The 18,678-nt window shown below is 40.2% G+C and overlaps 1 protein-coding gene across 3 annotated transcripts in view; it reads right to left on the minus strand.

The window, feature by feature from the left end:
• The window catches only part of VSNL1 (visinin like 1), a 101,689-nt gene extending 84,499 nt beyond the window's left edge, over positions 1-17,190 (minus strand). For 2 of the 3 annotated variants that reach the window (XM_029232228.1, XM_029232229.1), the window contains exon 1: positions 16,785-17,015. The gene's annotated coding sequence lies outside the window, so the exon portion shown is untranslated. Of the gene's footprint in view, positions 1-16,784 lie in introns of all 3 variants that reach the window. The other variant, XM_029232227.1, reaches the window with a different exon arrangement.
• Positions 17,191-18,678: the final 1,488 nt, after the last annotated feature.

Raw genomic sequence — 18,678 nt, forward strand, 5'->3', positions numbered from 1 at the left:
TAAATGTGGCTAAATTGTGGCCAATGGCATGTATGTCAATTTTCAGGAGGTCTGACTTAGGGGCGGATCCTTAAAAGGAAAGGATGCACCCTTCATCTCCCCTTCCTCCTTCTTACTGGTAGAAAGCACATGTGATGGCTGCAGCCAAGTTGGATCATGAGATGGAAGTGACATGTTAAGGATCATGGAGGTAAAGGGAAGAAGGAGACTGAGTCCCTGAGAACTTTGTGAAGCTCCCCTATCAACCCTGGACTGCCTACCTCAAAGTCATTGTTATTTGGGGTTTTCTATCATTTTAAGCTGAATCTAATTCTAACTGGTTTGTTAGTAAATTACAAGGCTGTAAGCTCTTGCTCAAAAAAAAAAAAAAAAAAGAAAGCATAATAGATGTTTAATAGAATTCTGGTTATATTCTCGAGAGCTTTAAATTTAAAATAATGATAATGATAACAATAGCTGTGAACTGACTACTGCGGGCAGACTATGGACAGCAGTTATGAAATGGGCTCTAGGGCTTCCCTGGTGGCGCAGTGGTTGAGAGTCCACCTGCCGATGCAGGGGACACGGGTTCGTGCCCCAGTCCGGGAAGATCCCACATGCTGTGGAGCGGCTGGGCCCGTGAGCCATGGCCACTGAGCCTGCGCGTCCGGAGCCTGTGCTCCGCAACGGGAGAGGCCACAACAGTGAGAGGCCCGTGTACCACAAAAAAAAAAAGAAATGGGCCCCAAAGTCAGACTTTCTGGTGTTGCCACTTATTGGCTGTGTGACAGTTGGCATGTCATCTACTGTTTCTGTTTCTAAGTCTCCATTTCCTCTTTTTTATAGTCAGAATAAAAATTCTTAGCATGATTTATGACCATTAGAAAAATAAATGCATGTAATGAAGTCAATATAAATTAACCACGTGTAGTATTATTGATCTTATCATTAGAATCACCACTACTACTACCTCTAAAGTCCAGGTATCAAATATACTTATGTAGCAATATTTACAATTGAATTACCATGATAATACTGTCTCATAGGTATCATTTTCTAAATTTCAAGAAAAAATGATTCACATCATTTGGAATATTTTGTGATAGAGCCTGATTACAAAATCCACATTGCTCTCCATTACATTTGATCAAGATTCTATCACCCTTTAACACATTATGTCAGACACACGCATTTGAAAGTATTTTCTTACAGTTATTGTATACTTTATTTTGGTTCCTGCTCCCTCTGTCAATAATAGTATCCTTACTCCTCTTTCCCACTGTCTTCCTAATTCCTAATCTTGGCATCCCTGAAATTATCCCACCTCCAACCCTTATCCTATGGAGTTTTTGGGTCTGCGTGCCCCAGAAACGCTCCCACGGCACACGCTGCTCCTCTCATGATTGTTCTTATCAGACTACCAATTATCTGTCTCCACCCACATGTCTATATCACATGAAAACAACCAAGGGTTTGGGAAGAGTACCTGACACACAGGTGCTTGCAGATTTCTTTATCTGGAAACTATTCCAGTGAACTATGCATCAAAGAGTATGGTTCTCTTGGAGATGTGCTCCCAACAAAAGCTCTGTTGTCCTCATTATTGGGGGGCTTGTGAGTGATGGATAAAAGTAGGAGATGCTAAAAGCTGGGAGCAAGACCCAGTCCTCTCTTCTCAAAGAGAAAGGGAGCAGTCGTCTCCTTCTTAAGACCCAGCCACTGTAAACATGTCTTAGTAGCAATCCCAGGAGGGTGAGTTGGAAATGTAGACCTCAGTGGATTTCCCTGGAATCTATTACTTCAAGCAGCTCACAACAGGTCTCCCTGTTACATTTTCTTACAGCATCATGTATTTTTCTTCCATGGTACTTAATCTTATTTGCAATTGTATGCTATTTTGTGATTAACTGTTTAATATCTGTTTCTCTAACTAGACTCCGATCTTCATGAGGGAAGAGATTATGGCTGTTTTAGTTTACCCTGTGTATTGAGTACGAAGCAAACAATTGATGTTCTATAGGTATTTGTTGAAAGAGTGAATGAATCAGTGAAACACAGAGATGGTACTTCATGGAAAAGCAACAGAGTGAACTAAAAGCAACAAGGTGAAGTATGTGGACAGAGCACAGATCTGATAATAAAGGCAAAGTATGTTATTAAAACCTATATAAAATAATGTTCTGGGATGTTAGCCTAGATTCATCTCTCTTTCCTGTTTCCTGCTCCAAAACCAAGTGACAGACATGATGACGTTTCAGGGAATTGCAGGTAGGTTTTGATCAGAAGAGGCTTTTCAGAGCTTCTGAAAGGAATACAGCCATCTGCTCATAAAGTAGGCTCCGAAAACTACAAACTAGTTTTGATGAATTTTCCGCAAAGTACTAAACGTTATGACTCTTCAGGCCTACTATTTCTCTAGAATCCCATTCTCTGTCACTAAGCAGCAAAGCCTGGGTTCAAAGAAAGTACTCACTCTGCTAGTGATGCCCAGAAATCTACACCAAGGACATTGTCCAGTCCATCCTTAAAATGGCAGTGAACTTTGTGCACAAAGATATTCCATTCAGTGATATTTAAAAAGTTAGTGACTTCCCTGGTGGTGCAGTGGTTGAGAGTCCGCCTGCCGATGCAGGGGACACGGGTTCATGCCCGGGTCTGGGAAGATCCCACATGCCGCGGAGCGGCTAGGCCCGTGAGCCGTGGCCGCTGGGCCTGTGCTCCGCAACGGGAGAGGCCACAACAGTGAGAGGCCCGTGTACCACAAAAAAAAAAAAAAAAAAAAAAGAAGTTAAAATGTGTAACAGTAAAAGAATAGTGAAGTAAACCCTGTCTATGCATATGGTGGAGTGTAATGTCTTAAAATTACATTTGTGAAGAGTTTTAATTGCAAGGGTGGTGCTAAGGAAAAGAAAAGTAGAATACAAATTTTAAAGAAATGAGTAGTCTCAATTAGAAAACAACATAAAGGAGGACAATATAACCTATAAATAATACATTGTAGGTGATTTTTATTCTTTTCTCTGATTTTTCTTTTGTTTTCTGATTTTATTTTTTCTATGTTTTGCTTTCTAATTTTTCTACAGTGAGTAAACATTATTCTTTTTATTCAGAAAAAGTAATTAAAAAGAGCAAATTCCCAGCTTTCAATGAAGCTCACTTAAGAGCTGTCATATAAGAGTAGGGGCTTGAAGTACCACATTTGTTCAATGAATTACCTGGAATGCCAACAGCAGCCCTCTTTAGTTCTAGTTTTTGGAGTTTTGTCAACTGAGTTTTTAAAATTAGATTAAAAAAGTTTTTTGAAAGAAAAAAGCAATCTCTCCTTCACTTAATTAAAAAAGAAAAATTCTACGCTCATATCTAATCCTGGACAACCACAAAACTGGAATATTCTCACTGTTATAATGAGGCAGACTCAATCACCATGTTAACAATCAGTGGAGTCCAAGTTAGATTCAAATTCAGAGAAATAACACGATTCTTGATTATCTACCATAGGAACCAATAACAAATAAAAATTTGGAGAAGCTAGCTGGAATGCTGTATGAATTTTTAGCCTTCCTTCTATTGTATTACCTCCCAGTGAGTTTCATTTCACAGGTGTATAGCCTTATAAACCTATTACAAAAATCTGAGTACTCTTTACCAGCAACCTCTGCTTGGCATTTTAGGAAATGGTTCCCACATAACATAGAAGAAACTGCTCACTTTACATATTCTAATAAGCAGGCATAAGCACTATAGAAACATTACGTTACTGTCTATGAGTTACTGGCTGTGAGTCTTTATAAATACAATGTTCTGAGTTCAAACATCCATGTTCTAGAATAAAGTACCCATTAACTTCACAAATGGTTTAGATGTACCCAATTCAGGAGGTGGCCTGTCAGTTGTACTTAGTTCTATACTTCTTGATTATGAATTCATTTAATTTCTCAATTTAAATTAAAAGCTCTTTGAGAATAGCAAATACCACTTTATTATTAAAAATTGATGGTCAATTAAATGATAGGTTTCTGCTAGGCATTTTTTTTTTTTTTTTTCGCGGTACGCGGGCCTCTCACTGTCGTGGCCTCTCCCATTGCGGAGCACGGGCTCGGGACATGCAGGCTCAGTGGCCATGGCTCACGGGCCCAGCTGCTCCGCGGCATGTGGGATCTTCCCGGACCGGGGCACGAACCCGCGTCCCCTGCATCGGCAGGCGGACTTCCAACCACTGCACCACCAGGGAAGCCCCTGCTAGGCATTTAATATGTATTACCTCTGGTTTTCACAACAATTTTGTGAGACAGGTTATAATTTACATTCAATATAGACCTTACAATCATTTTCCTGAACTTGAGATCGTTTTAAAGTCACAAATTTCCTTCCTTTTGATGTGGGAAACCATATAGAACATGTCAGTGGGAGGATTCAGAGCTATTAATCACTAGCCACTCTGGCAAAACTGTGGTCAAATTTCAATCCAGAAACAAAATGGGAGTGATCTCAAAGAATCAGTAGCCAAAGTACTCCAAGAAGTTTCCTCAAGCCTTTTGGCCTAGTATACCATTTTTTTTCCTTTAAATTCTTTTAAGAAAGGAAACTAAAATTCACTAAAATCCTTGTATATGCCAGAGACTGTTCTAAGTGCTTTCATAGACATTATGTTATTAATCCTTGAAATTAATCTCAGGAATATAATTCTTGTTTTCCAAAAGTAAGATAACTTGTTCAGAGCAACTAGCCTCATCTTTGAAGTCATGTCTCTTTTATCCATACCATACTTCCCTCTACTGAGAAACATGTCTTATATAAATGTCTTATGCAAAACAGGATGTTGTCTACTAGCCAACTGGGATGTGTAGACCTTATTTGGATCCTGATTCAGAAAAACTATAACAATACTTACGAGCTTGAACATTGACTAGATATTTGATGATATTAAATAATTTGGGGGGTACATAACGGTATTGTGGACATGTTTTAAAGAGTCCTTATAGATACATATATAAAAATTTATAGATGCAATGATACAGTGTCTTAATTTGTTCAAACTAAACCACTGGAGGGGGAAGGATGGATACAGAAGTGAAGTAAATTGACTTTAATAATGGTTAAAGCTGGGTGATGGGTACATGGGCATTATTACATCATTCTCTTCAAATGTGTATGCTTTCCATAATCAAAAAGTTTTTAAAAAGAGGGGGAAAAAAGCCTGTGTAGAAAGGTAGAGAGAGTCCTGGGTTTAAATAACACCTTTATCACATGGTAGCTGTGTCACCTTGAACAAATTACTTTCTGAGACACAGTTTCTCAGTCATAAAATGAAGCTTACCTTGCAGACACTTACCTTGCAAAGCTATAATGTGGATTCAATGAAGTGATGTGTGTAAATATCCAACACAGTGCCCTATACACTCTAAATTCTTTACACCAGTGGTCCCCAATCTTTTTGGCACCAGGGACCGGTTTTGTGGAAGACAATTTTTCTATGGACCAGGGGTGGGGATGGTCTTGGGATGATTCAAGTGTATTACATTTATTTTGCACTTTATTTCTATTATTATTACATTGTAATATATAATGAAATAATTATACAACTCATCATAATGCTGACAGGAGGCAGAGCTCAGGCAGTAATGCGAGTCATGGGGAGCGGCTATAAATACAGATGGAGCTTCGCTTGCTCACCCGCTGCTCACCTCCTGCTGTGGGGCCCAGTTCCTAACAGGTCACAGACCAGCACCAGTCTGTGGCCCAGGGGTTGGGGACCCCTGCTTTACACCATTACTATTTAATGTTATTACAAAGTATAAATTATCTCTGTTTTCATTTCCTTGCTCTCCTGACTTAGCCTATAGATGACTTCCAATATTCAGATGAATCTGATCTTGGTTAAGAGCCAAAGATGAATGATATAAGCCCTCTGTGTACATGGTCATCTACAGAGCACCTCTTTGGAAGAATGTCTCTTTTCCAATCTCTCCTGTACCACTGGTGACCTGGATCCAGACCACCTTCCTCTGCCACTCCAGTTCACACCAGTTGCTTCTTTCTAATACCTACACCAGCAATTCTGGCCTACACCTCTTGTTTTATGAATGAATCATATGCTATTTTGTATTCTTCCTTTTATAACCAGTTTATTGAATGGGTTAGCTATATAGCTTTATTTTCTCATCACTGCCTCAACTATGCTCTTCTGTGTCTCCCTTTCCCCTTCCAGGATGATATTTTGGGCTGATCTATATCTTTTCAGGTAACAGAAAAGTGGTTGTTTCTAAGGTATTAAAAATTTCAGTCTAATTTAAATGTAAATTTCCACTATATATCTAACCCGATCTCTCCTTTCTCAGGTCAATTTTGAACTAAGCAGTGGAGAAGAGATTGTAATCTGTTCTTTATCCTGCTTGCTTCCCTCCTCCATCGTTTGCTCTGCTTCTCTAGGGAGGCGGGCAAGAAAAGGAGGTGAGATAGGAAATGGGCAAAGTCTTACTTGACTGGTACTGGTGTAACCTGGTCATTGACACCCTTTGTGAGTCAGATGCCCAGATGCTGCTTCTCATAATCCTGGGTGTTTGTGAATTCTTTAATACCTCCTGATTAGAAATTTCCAAACTTTACAACTTATTGATGGGGCAATGTACACTTGACTTGCTACCACTCCTATTCAACTGCCCTCCAGTGGCACACCTCTCTAAAAGGGACCTAAATATTTACCAGACATATCTCCTTTCAAGGAACTTCCAGTTTCATAGGACAGCTGGCACATATACAGGTGACTATGAGTCCAGATGTGATAAGAAGCCTGAGAGATAACTCTTGGCTAGGATGACTAGAGAAGGATCCCTAGGAAAGAATCAGATTTTGATCATCAGGGCTGTGGAAGCTCATGAGAAATGATTTCCATTGTCCCTGAGGAGAAGCCATTGTCCCTGCTGGAACGCACTAAGAGGCACAGAGCTTGTCTAAAATGGATTCCCTTTGGACACATGCACATGTGGGTCTCTTTTGTTTCTTCCATCAGTTTTCCCTGCCCTTACATTGTTCAGATCTACATATACCTGCTGAATCCAGGAATGGAAGGCCCAGTTATTCTGATAGACCTCTTTACCCCATTAGGATAAAAATCTTATTTCCAAAGCTTCCCTGCTGGAACAAACACATGGGCATGCCATGGTTGCCATTCTTTCCACTAGACTCTCTCTGAAAATTGAGACATGCTTACTCCACTGAAAAATGCTATGGGCTCAACTACAACATGAGAAATCCTGAGAAAAATATAAAAGATATAGATGTAGCTCAAATCTTAAATAATTTAGGTTTTCCCTCCAGAATTATTTTATTTCGAAATCACGTTTTCAGTTTAACTGTGTAAAAACCTGGTTACAGTTATCATGTATTTGTTATTCTATCCCAGGAGCTGAGGTGGGGGAGGATAGGGGACAGGGGATTTATTTTGGCAGACATACCTCAATGCAATAATTTGCACAAGATCAGTACTTTGATTCTTAAATTATCTTTTAAAATAAAAGATAAACTAAAACTCTAAAGTTGAATAATAATTATAAATTTCTTACCATTACATGGCACTATACAATCTACACCGTAAGTTCAAAGTCATATCAATTTCACAATAACTCCTAACTAGAGAGGGTAGGCAATTTCATATCTATTTTCACATGACAAAACTAAAACCCAGAGAAGTAAAGTAACTTTTCCAGGATTTCACACTTATGATACCTAAAACATGGCTGTGATGCCTAAAACACACAATTAATGACTCCTAGTCTTAATGTACTTTCCCTTACATAGTTCAGTTTTTGTCCTTCTTTTCTGACTGGATTCTTCAGAACTACAATAAGATGGTAACAAGCATATTTCAACATGAGTTCTCTGTGCAAACAGGTTTGGAAACATAAGATTAAGCGAAGTAAGCAGATACTGGGTCTTTACAACAGGACCACTCAGATTTATTATTAATATGAAAATATGCACTGAAAATATTTAAGAGTGGGGTGTAGGAAGCACTATTTACCTCGAAAAACGCTTCCACAAAACTCTTTGAGGGGAAATAACTATCAGTGTCTTGGAAATATTTCTTTAAAGAAACAAAGTCTAGGGCTTCCCTGGTGGCGCAGTGGTTGAGAGTCCGCCTGCCGATGTAGGGGACACGGGTTCGTGCCCCGGTCCGGGAAGATCCCACACACCGCGGAGCGGCTGGGCCCATGAGCCATGGCCGCTGGGCCTGCGCGTCTGGAGCCTGTGCTCCACAACGGGAGAGGCCACAACAGTGACAGGCCCGCGTACCGCAAAAAAAAAATAATAATAAAATAAAATAAATAAAAAGAAACAAAGTCTAAAATGTCCTTACCACCAAATTTAAACCACCTTCCCTTTCAACTCTGCCACTTCACCTAGAATGAGAAAACTTTCAAAAGTGCTTCCTTTTAATGCCATCTCAAAAGTGCTGATTTGTTATAAAGATATTTGCTCTTAAATATTTTGCTTAAAATGTAAAACAATCTATGACAGTATATTGAGCTTATTGTGTGCCTATCATGTATATGCATATGTATGTAGGTAGGTAGGTATGTATCTGTATGTAGCTGCACCTCTCCCTCACCCTTGCTTTGAGAGCCGTTCTCTGCTCTTGGCCAGCATGCATTAGTGCACACTTCTACAAATGCTCAACAAACAAAGGCTCTGAGAGGCCAACCCTGCCTCGAACATGCTCTGCAATAGTATTGTGTGCTCCACTAAGGATTCCCTTTCTGCCATTTATTTGATGTTATCTGATGGACATTTGATGGACCAAAAATATGTAAGTTTGATAATGCCAGACCTGACACAAAGAAGTGAAGTAAGGATGTCATTAGAATGTTTCAAACACACTCGGCACCTCAGAAAAAGGTAAAGGAAGGAGAAGATAAAGGTTGGAAGATAATTAAAGGTTAGCAGATATCCTCCAACATAATTTATGAAGAGCATTATAAATCACTGGATGGGGATGGATTGTTCATTAACTGAACATTAGTCAATAAAAGCTTTGGGAACTTTAGTAGGAGGCATGTCTTAAATGAATGGAGAACTTTTCCAAACAGATGCAGGAACACGGGTCTATGCTAAGGCATTGATTCATTCAGTATACCTTCTCTAGGACCACACTCACCATGCTACCTGGGATATGTGTGTATTAGCTATTATTTAACCACCAGAAAATTAGGACAAATATACCTGGAAAGAGCAGAACACCTAAGTGTCCTGCTAGGAGAAATGGTGAAATGCAGGAGGGAAGGTAGAGGTCCGAAGGGATGGATATACATATATATATATATAGATAGATAGATAGATATATCTTGAGGACACCATATATATATATATATATATATATATATATATATATATATATATATATATAAAGATTCCTATAAGGTAAATATATGAGCCCATTTCACAAGTGAGAAAAAAAGCCCCCCAAATTAATTAGAATCAAAAGTCCTACCCAATTCTGTGAATCATCCAATACTCCTACTATACAAAATAATCTCAGAATTTAGGTGCAACTTTTGTAGACTTCAAAAGGAGAAAAGGATGCTCCTTTTTAACTCCAGATAAGAAATATACTTGAAATTCCTTAGTAAGTGGGGCAGGAAATAGGGGGAGAAGGGAGGAAAAAGCTGAGGAGAAGTGAAAAGGCTCTTAGAAGACCTAAAGACAGTAAGGCCATTTTGGATTTGTGTGTGTGTGTGTATGTGTATAGGGGTTGGAAACACGTTTTCAGGGATTAGGAGGTATATTTTCCTTATCATAAAAGCCCTAGGAGAAAAAAATGAAGGAGTAGATTGTATGATCATATGAGTCCTCCCACAGATACATTTGAAAGATTAGTCATGAAATTAGTTGGAGTAATAAGGGAGGTGAGCAGACAGTATCAGACAGAAATCTCTTTTTTGGAAGATATTAAAGGATAGAAGTATCATCATATAATATTTAAATCAAAGGCAAAGCTCTTGAAATATTTTCACTGAGTTTCAGTGACCCACTGGAGGCTAGGGTGGGAGGCAAGGGCCACATTATTTAGCTACATTAGAAAATAATTAATATATGACCTTAAAATGTATTCAATAAGGAAACAAGCTTAAAAATGTCCTCTTATTACCATATTCTGTTGTGTCTAATTATATGCTGGTATTATATGGTAGGGAGATGGTGGTAAAGAAAAGGTATAATGGAAATGGGATGCATTTAAAGAAAGAATGAGAGAAATGGGAAGTTTGAGGTCTCAGTGTAGGTACTTCTTCTAGAAATTTTTTCCTCTGGGCATCTATACCATATTTTTATTTCACTTGACGTACTGAACTGTACTTATCTTCCTCATTAGGAATAACTTCCTTGAAGGCTGACATTGTATTTTATTTAATGCTGATTCCACAGTGACTACACAGTGCTTGGCACACTTACTTAATAGATATTTGTTTTACAAGGTAGGTTAAGCATTGTTAACTGTTCACTGGTCATAGCTCAATTCCTTATTCAGAGGTTCCATTATGAGTAGAATTACTACAGCTCAGAGACTAAAGTGGTTTAGGAACCATTGATTTCTGATGAAAGGAATGATAGTGATACAATGACAATCATTAATTGCACACTTTCAATAATGAGGCATTATATTATATCCTTTAATACATAGTCTTCTGTTCTCTGTTCAAGAATCCTGTGAATTACTATTTTAAACGGAAACTGAGGCTAAGAGGTTAAACAACGTATTCAAGGTCACAGAACTAATAAACTGTGGAACTGGGGATTTTTATCTAAATGTATCTAGCTTGAAAACTCTTGTTTTAGATTTCCTCCTATAGTTTCTTTTGAGTCAACTGAAACCTTCGTGAGGGTTGAGGAATTTTTCCATTTACTAACTGAAAATGGGGGAAGACTGGACGGTTTTCACCTCACTCTGAGGAATAAATACCTTTATAAACATTTAAAAGAAAAACTAACAATTTTGTTTAGAAGTTAAACTTATTTCACGATTTCTTTTTTATTTTTCATAAAATTTCCCATATGAGTAAGAAAGCAAACACCAAGCACCTTATGTATAAATTTAAGAAACACTTGAACTTCTGGAATAAACAAAATTGACAGTCTTTCATTAACTCATAACGTCAAAAGCCAAAGAATTCCAGAAGCTGCTAATTGAAAATCAGACTTGTACAGCACTATTTCATACATTAAAAATGAAATATTATATTAGTAAACATGTCAACTTTATTGATAATGCTTAATGGGCCTCCAATGGGAAATTTCACACAATTTAAGATTGGGTTTCAAGAAATCAGAAATAAACATGCTAATCACAAATTAATAAAGCCAAGGCAAAATGTAAAACACCAGACTCCAGCAGCACCAGAATCTACTATTCTAAGAAGCCTTCAAATGCAATAAACATTCTAAAGTATGATACAACAGAAATATTAGTATCTAGTTGTTCACATTGGAAAAAATTTACCGAGGCTACAAAGACATTTAACATGTTAATAATTTGCAAAAAATCTATTTACATTCAGCTCTTCAAAAGTTTCTGAGCCCAAGAGATAATAAACGAGATCCAAAGAAAGGAAAAAAAGATACACTTAAAGTGACAGATTTCTTTTTCAGAAAAATCCCTATTTGAGCAAGAATAAAGAAAAACAGTATTCATTCTATAGATCTATAATAATTGCAAGTAAATTTAACTGATTTGTTAACACTTTGCCTTTTATGAGCAATACTTCAAAAAAATGAAATCTTTTCAATTAAGAGAGTCCTTCTTTCTATAAAAACTTTGGCAATTATTGCATTAGATATATTGAGCTTGAAGGCTACTTGGTGAATGAGAGTACTCCAAGTCTTAATTGTAATATAGAACAAAAGGAAATAGGTTGTTCACCTGAAAATAATACAAGAAATGGTTAGAAATGCAGTGCGTTGTCTTAAAAAAACCCAAAGAAACAATTGATGGCTACACAGCAGGTCATCTGTGTTAGAACTGCAGTAAAGGAAGGCAGTGGAGAAATCCAGAGAAAACAAAAGAATCATGGACAAATTATCTGACTTGCATGCTTTAAGTTAGCTGATAAGGGTATAGAACATCTCTTTAATGTATTCACAGACACCTTATTATTAAAGTGTCAAACCTCTTTGAGGATTCTTCAGTAATTTGCTATTCCATTTCTGTTTCATTCATTAAGCAGTTTCTAAAGCACCCCCAAGATCCCATTGGTGGAGTTCTCAATGAATAAAGCTGGAAGCAACTCAAACTATTTTGATTCACTTAAAAGAGCATAAGCCGTCTTTAGAAACAAACTGTAAATGAGAAATCTCAAACTGTAAATGAGAAGTGTTATGGTCCCTTCACAATGTGAACACATTAAAATAATTCCATAGCTTGAGACCCATGATCTAAATAATTGGTACACATATCTACCATAGTCTAGATTTACATATTGATATCAATTCTTATAAATAGGTAAAAATAATATACATTTTTACTTATTATGAAATAAAAGGGAGTATACTCTGTAAGTGGATTAAAAAGCATGCTTAAAGGTATTAATATAGTGCTTTTATGTCTTCACTGAAAGTAAAGTATAGAATAACTTTTAGTCTAGATTTTCCTTTTAGTAACATAAAGATATTTAAAGCAATTCTAATTCTGTGCATGATTTTAGTATAAATGATTTAATTTCTTGACGTAATTAACAAGTTACACGTAACTGATTCTTATGAGAACAAATATTTAATTGAGAAATATTACAGAGTATCTATAAAAGACATTGCATAGATATTGTGGAAATATGAAAAAAGATCATTAAAATCTCTGCCCTTGTGAAATGTGCTTTCACTTTGCAGATATGTCTTTAAGATAAAAATGTTCCTTACTCTACTATATTTTTTACATGCTGAAGGGATGGATTAGGTAACTTATATGGATCCCATCCAGTTCATATACTCTATAAATTATGTGAATTAACCACTGGGATAGCAGAAATATCACTCATTTATTAATTTATCTCTGCACCATTTGATACTTTAGAAAATTAATATATTTATATCTACTAAATGCAACTGAGATGGACATTGTCAATTTCAACCTTAGATTAACTGAATGGGATCCCCTCAATAAGAAGAGCCTTCCTATCTTCCTAAAGAATCACTAATCGTAGGAGCATAATAATTACTCCATACAAAGGAAAAGACGTTTAGAACAACATTAAATATATTTTGCTCTTGCGAATTAGGAAACCACACATTTCATATCGATATTATACTGTCATTCTATGAAATTCCACAGGGAGCTCCTCAGCAATGTTTGGAATCCATACCTATATACAATCCAAATAGAAAACCCATAGCTTGCCCAGGACAACATTTCTAACCATGCTATCCTATTACAGAATGAGATTCATGGCACAGCAAATCAAAGCCGGACGCTTAGCAGCTACAAGTCTCTGATATCTGCAGAAGCTATGTGGTGTTCACAATAGCTTGGACATGCCTGTTTTCAGAACAGGATAGCAAGACGAGGTGACATCTGACCCAAGAGCATCTGTTAGGGACAGACTCTACGGGACAGAGCTTCAGTAAAGGTTTACCGTGAGGGAAGTGGTTAAATTGAACTGTTGATTGGGGAATGTGTTGAGAAACTCACCACCTTGCTTCCTTAGCTTCCTCAACAATTTCCAAGTGTATTTAGCTTATCTCTCAAACGAGGAAGAGACGCAGACTTTGTCTTTCTCAAGCCTCCACTAATGTTTCAGCTTTTTCAGGTAAGAATTCCTGGCATTTCCCCAAAGGGGACATTTGTGATGGTTTCAGTCTCTTTCTGAGTGCCTGCAAGAAGCGACAGGAATGCCTGAATTCTCTTTAAAAGGCCTAGAGCTTTATTGCACAGGCACTCAGGAAATGTTTATGAAAGGGAGAAAATGAGGGAGAAATAGAGAAAGCAAATGAACAGAAAGGAGAAAAAAAAGAAGGAAAGAGAAGGGCCAATTAGGCAGGTATTATTGTCTGCTTTGCAGTCCCTGTCCAGCAAGACGGCACTTTAAAAGCTCTAAAGGTTTTAAAAAGCTGCACTGCTCCCCTCTACAGCGCCTGCTTCAGGTAGAATGATTCGGGCGTCTTCCTTCAGTCTTCCCGCCCAGCCCCCAGCCCCTTTCTCTGCAGGTGGCTTCATCTGGAGCATTTCCGTGAAGGCTGGAGACAGGCAGCTCTGATTTGGGTTCTGCCTTCTAGGAGCCAAAGGAGAGCTGGCAGAGCCTGCTGTGTATTTACACTGCAGCTTCCTCACTCCACTAGGTCCCAGTGCCTGTAGCTGCAGCAGTGCTGGAGGAGGTGAGACAGGTAGAAAAGAGGGAAGGCACCTACAGTTTCTCAGAAGGCTGGATTCCTTAAAGGATCCTGGGGAATAGAGCAGAGAGGGGATACAAATGGGCCTGGACAGTTTTCAAACAGGAGCTGAAGATTCCAACTGGTTTGCCAGTTCTCTTCAAAAACTTGAAGAATTCTAAAGAAATGGACTGAGAAGCTAGGAAGGCCAGACTAAACATCTAATGAGGTGGGTATATCAGAAGTGAGGGACAATAGTAAAAAGAGACAGAGACCTTACCAAAAAAAAAAAAAAAGCAAGGCAGAGAAGAGAGATGCGATGGTATGAAAAGGGACCCTGGGACTCTCTCGACAGATGTGCTGGGAAGCAGGCAATTATTTATGTCCTTGAGGATGCTGTACGTACAGAGAGAAGGGAACACTTCCACTCAATAATACGATTTAATTCTTTATTCCATAGACTAGAAGTTAATTGACTTTCCCCTAGCTCCATGGCTCTGAGCCTCAATGTTCTCACCTGTAAAACAACAGGTTTGGACTAGATGCTTTCGAAGGTCTCTGCCCAATGTTTTCCTCTATAACTGTCAGCCTATGAAGCAAGGTATCTGAGAGCAAACATCTATGAGCTTTCACACCAGGTTTCCCCTTCTTTCTCCACCACCCATTTATCAATGCAGCGCTACACCTGCACTATTCAGGGAGCTGATTCCAATTTTCAGGGTTGACGAGGAGTATGGCTCAATTATGACAAATGATTGGTCCTTCTGCCCTGGAGTAAAGAAGGGAGGGACAGAGAAAGCAGTATGATTTACACTTTGGGTTTCCAAGGAGAGGATATTCTCGAATTTTCTATGTCAAATTTCATCCACTTAAATAAATTATAAATTCCTTCAAAGGGTTCCAGATAGTCAGACTGACTGAAGAGCCAAAAGTCCTATAATGATCTATCCTATTTGGGGCAAAATTTATTTCATTTCATCCCAGATATTGGATCTACTTTTTCCATGGAAATCCAGCACACACTGGTCATGCTCTTCTCTTGTCTGCCTGCCTCATGCCCTTCTGCCAGCCTGCTTCAGTGCAGCATTTTCTGGGGTTATTAACACCCAAGTTTAATGAGAGTATACTCATGAGTGAGGTGTTCAATGAAGCAGGACGCCCCTCGCCCCCCACCAGCCACAACACACATATGTAGGCAGTTTAAATGGCAGTGAGGATAAAATGTGTCTTCCCAAGAGTTTCATTTTTAATTTGTCTCAACGTGAAACCCCTTTAAATTGAAAAAATTAATATGTAGAAACACAACTCCCTTGCTCCTCCTGTCTTCAAGTGGGCTATGACACACAGATAGTATACACTTGTTTTTACTACACCCACTAGCATTTCCATTTCATTTCAGTCTCCAAAACATGGCCAGGAGGACAACTCTAGAAAAATGGATTCCCACTGTGACATCTCACAGGGCACTGATCCGTGCAGTGCTGAGCGCCCCCAGGGAGCATCACCATTTCCTGCCCCCTCCCCCAATTCACCAGAGCCCCTGATTTCCACGGGGGGTTGACCTTGCAAAGACCCTTCTTCCGTTTCTGGGCAAGGAAGAACCCATTTTAACTCAAAACACAGAACGACCTTTTCTCCTTTAAAGAAACACTACCAAAGGTAAAACATCTGGGTTTACATTTTTCAACCCTGCATTCCGGAATGCGAATACAGGATGCAAAGGCAGGTAACTAGTTTGGATCTGACGATTCCCATTCAGAGGCTCTGAGTCTCAGACTCTGTTCAGAATAGACCGGGCTGACAGGGCGGTTGAACATCTTTCCTTTTTTTGCCCATTCACCATCGTGATGAAAAATCAAAACCGAAAAATTATCTACTCATTTCTAAATACTAACAGAGAAATGTGCTTCTAGCGCCTAGCTCTGTGGTTCTAAACACTAACATCCCACTTGGAAACCAACCCTGGTTTCCACACCATCTCGTCCACTCAGTTTTACTTAGCAAACACGTTCGCTGCTCTTCCACGGTGAAAAAAATGGTGCACCAGCCCCACGGATGACAGTTTGGTACTTGACTGCAACCGCTCAAGAGTTTTATCAGCACCCGGAAAACTTCACAGTCGGTCAATTAGCTACTTAAATCTGTGTAAGGAAATCTGCCTACTTAGCGACAAACTTAAAAAGCACCTCTGTTGCACCTATCTTAAATCTAGCCTAAGACAATCCCCCAAACACGCTGCATATAAACATTCCCCCTTCCCCCGCCCCCGTTATTCCAAAAGGTCCCTCATGGACTAACAGTACGTTCATATCACCAGCATTATCCAAAGCAATTGTCACCGTGCATTTAGATGTATCTATGCAAAGCAAAGTAAGTGACAATAGCCAAAGCATCTCCCAGACAACTGGCTGCACTACACATGCAGAAATGCCACGAAGATCGTATTTTCTACTTACTGTTATAGCGCTGCCCACGGTCACTTAGCGAAAATGATAAAACTCAACAGTTCTTTGTAAATAAATATATGTACATATATTTAATTCGGATAAACGGTTAAGCCGTCTCCGTGTATGGTTCCCTCACGCTCTTTTTTTCTGTGGAGCTCTAGACTGCTTAAATCCCTCTTGAATCGCGCCTTGCAAGCCCAGCAGTCGCCGCAGCACGCTCCGGTAAGTCTCTGCTGCAGACTGGGAATCCCATAGAAAACCTAGGGTCCCTGGAGCCGGATGCGCAGGCGCTGGAGCCGCCGCCTCTCCAGGCACCCCCTCCCCTTTCCCCTCCTTCCTCCTCCCCCCTCCCTCCTCCCTCCTCCTCCGGGCTCCGCAGCCCAGCTTGGAGAGATCTGGCGCCGTGACCAAAAGCAGTCAGGCATTGGCGCATGCTCAGTTGGAGGGGCTCGGAGCTTCCGAGAGTGGATTCCCTGTCTCCAGATTTTAGCAGAAACTCAAAAGGAAAGTAGCTAAGAAAAGGGAGCCTGGCCACTCGAGCAACCTTCACCTGGGCTGGCAGAGCGGGCTAGGCTCACCACGCCCCGCGGTTACCCCGTCTGGTGGTGAAGGCTGAGGCCAGAACTGGGACACGTGGAGCCTGCTTTTCCCGCCACCCTCATGCCTAGAGGGCCCCCGGCCCACTCTTTGAGGGGCTGCAAGGTGAAGGAGAAAACAGCAGAAATTCCTTTCTCTGACGGAAGAGTTCCCAGCAAGCTGTCTTCCCGGCTCACTGTCGATGAAACTGTTATGGTGGGCACTTTGTGCGGGCCATTTCTTCCAAGGGTCTTATACTGGGAGTACAGGGAGCCAGGCCTTCTAGTACCCCACTACTCAGGAGGGTCCTGGTCCAGAACGGCGTTGGAGAAATGTGTGTTGAAGGGAGCTGGCTCTGAAGCTTCTTGTCCTGGGTGACCTTGGGCAAATCATGCTAATCATCAACCAACGTTTAATAATAAGCGCCTTGTTTATGCACTAAATCTATTTTATTGAATGTGCTTTGGGTGGGGCTGGGGAGGGGATAGTGAAGGGGAGGGAATGAAACTTCCTTGGAATCCTGGGTTGAGGGATTGGACAAAGCCATTTTATAAAGCCCCTTTCTGTGTCCTTGAAGGACACGTACATTTGCCAGCCCTCCCCGGATCCTGACCGTCCTAGCCAAAGCCTGGAAGACTTGGCAAGGAGTAGTGCCCAGTAAATGTTTGGTGGCTTGCCTACCAGGAAAGCAAGAATTCTTACATGTTCCCAAACCTGATCAGTTTCCTCAAGTGTGTTGTTTGTACATTCGCTTATTTCAACAATTATTCATTGACCTCCTGCCTACTGACCTTAGGCACTTTTCAATGCCTTGGGGATAAAGGCAGCGAACAAAATCCCTGTTGAGGTTTACATTCAGGTGGGAATTTTCAAAAGAGGGAAATTCTGGAGACGCAGTGAAGGTCGACTTTCTCTTTAAGCAGAGAGTTTTACGATTTGCAGAGTGCCTTCAAATTCCTTATCACGTCCAGGAAAAACTGCCGTTTGGGGTTCTGAGGACACCATGAGTATCTCCCTTGGCCAAAGGGCTCGAGGCAGACAAACCTCCATTGCTAGGAGGGAGTCTACCCCTGACTGCTAGTAGGCGGCGTCCAGCTTGGAAGAACCTGAGGCTACTTAAGCAGAGATCAAGAGAAACTCCGCCGGACAACTCTCAGGCTTTGGAAGGCTAGTGTTCGGTGAGGGCCTCTGCGGTGACGCCTTAGCCGCTGCCTCGAGCTCAAGGCCAACCTGGACCGCCCACAGGTCACGAACGCGCGCCCCTGGGCCAGACGCCTCGGGCAGGTGGCGCAGAGCGGGAGAGCGCTCCCGGGACTCCCCCGACAAG

Source organism: Monodon monoceros, unplaced genomic scaffold (assembly GCF_005190385.1).
Source record: "Monodon monoceros isolate NGI ecotype Baffin Bay Population unplaced genomic scaffold, NGI_Narwhal_1 Super_Scaffold_19, whole genome shotgun sequence".
Classification (NCBI taxonomy): domain Eukaryota; kingdom Metazoa; phylum Chordata; class Mammalia; order Artiodactyla; family Monodontidae; genus Monodon; species Monodon monoceros.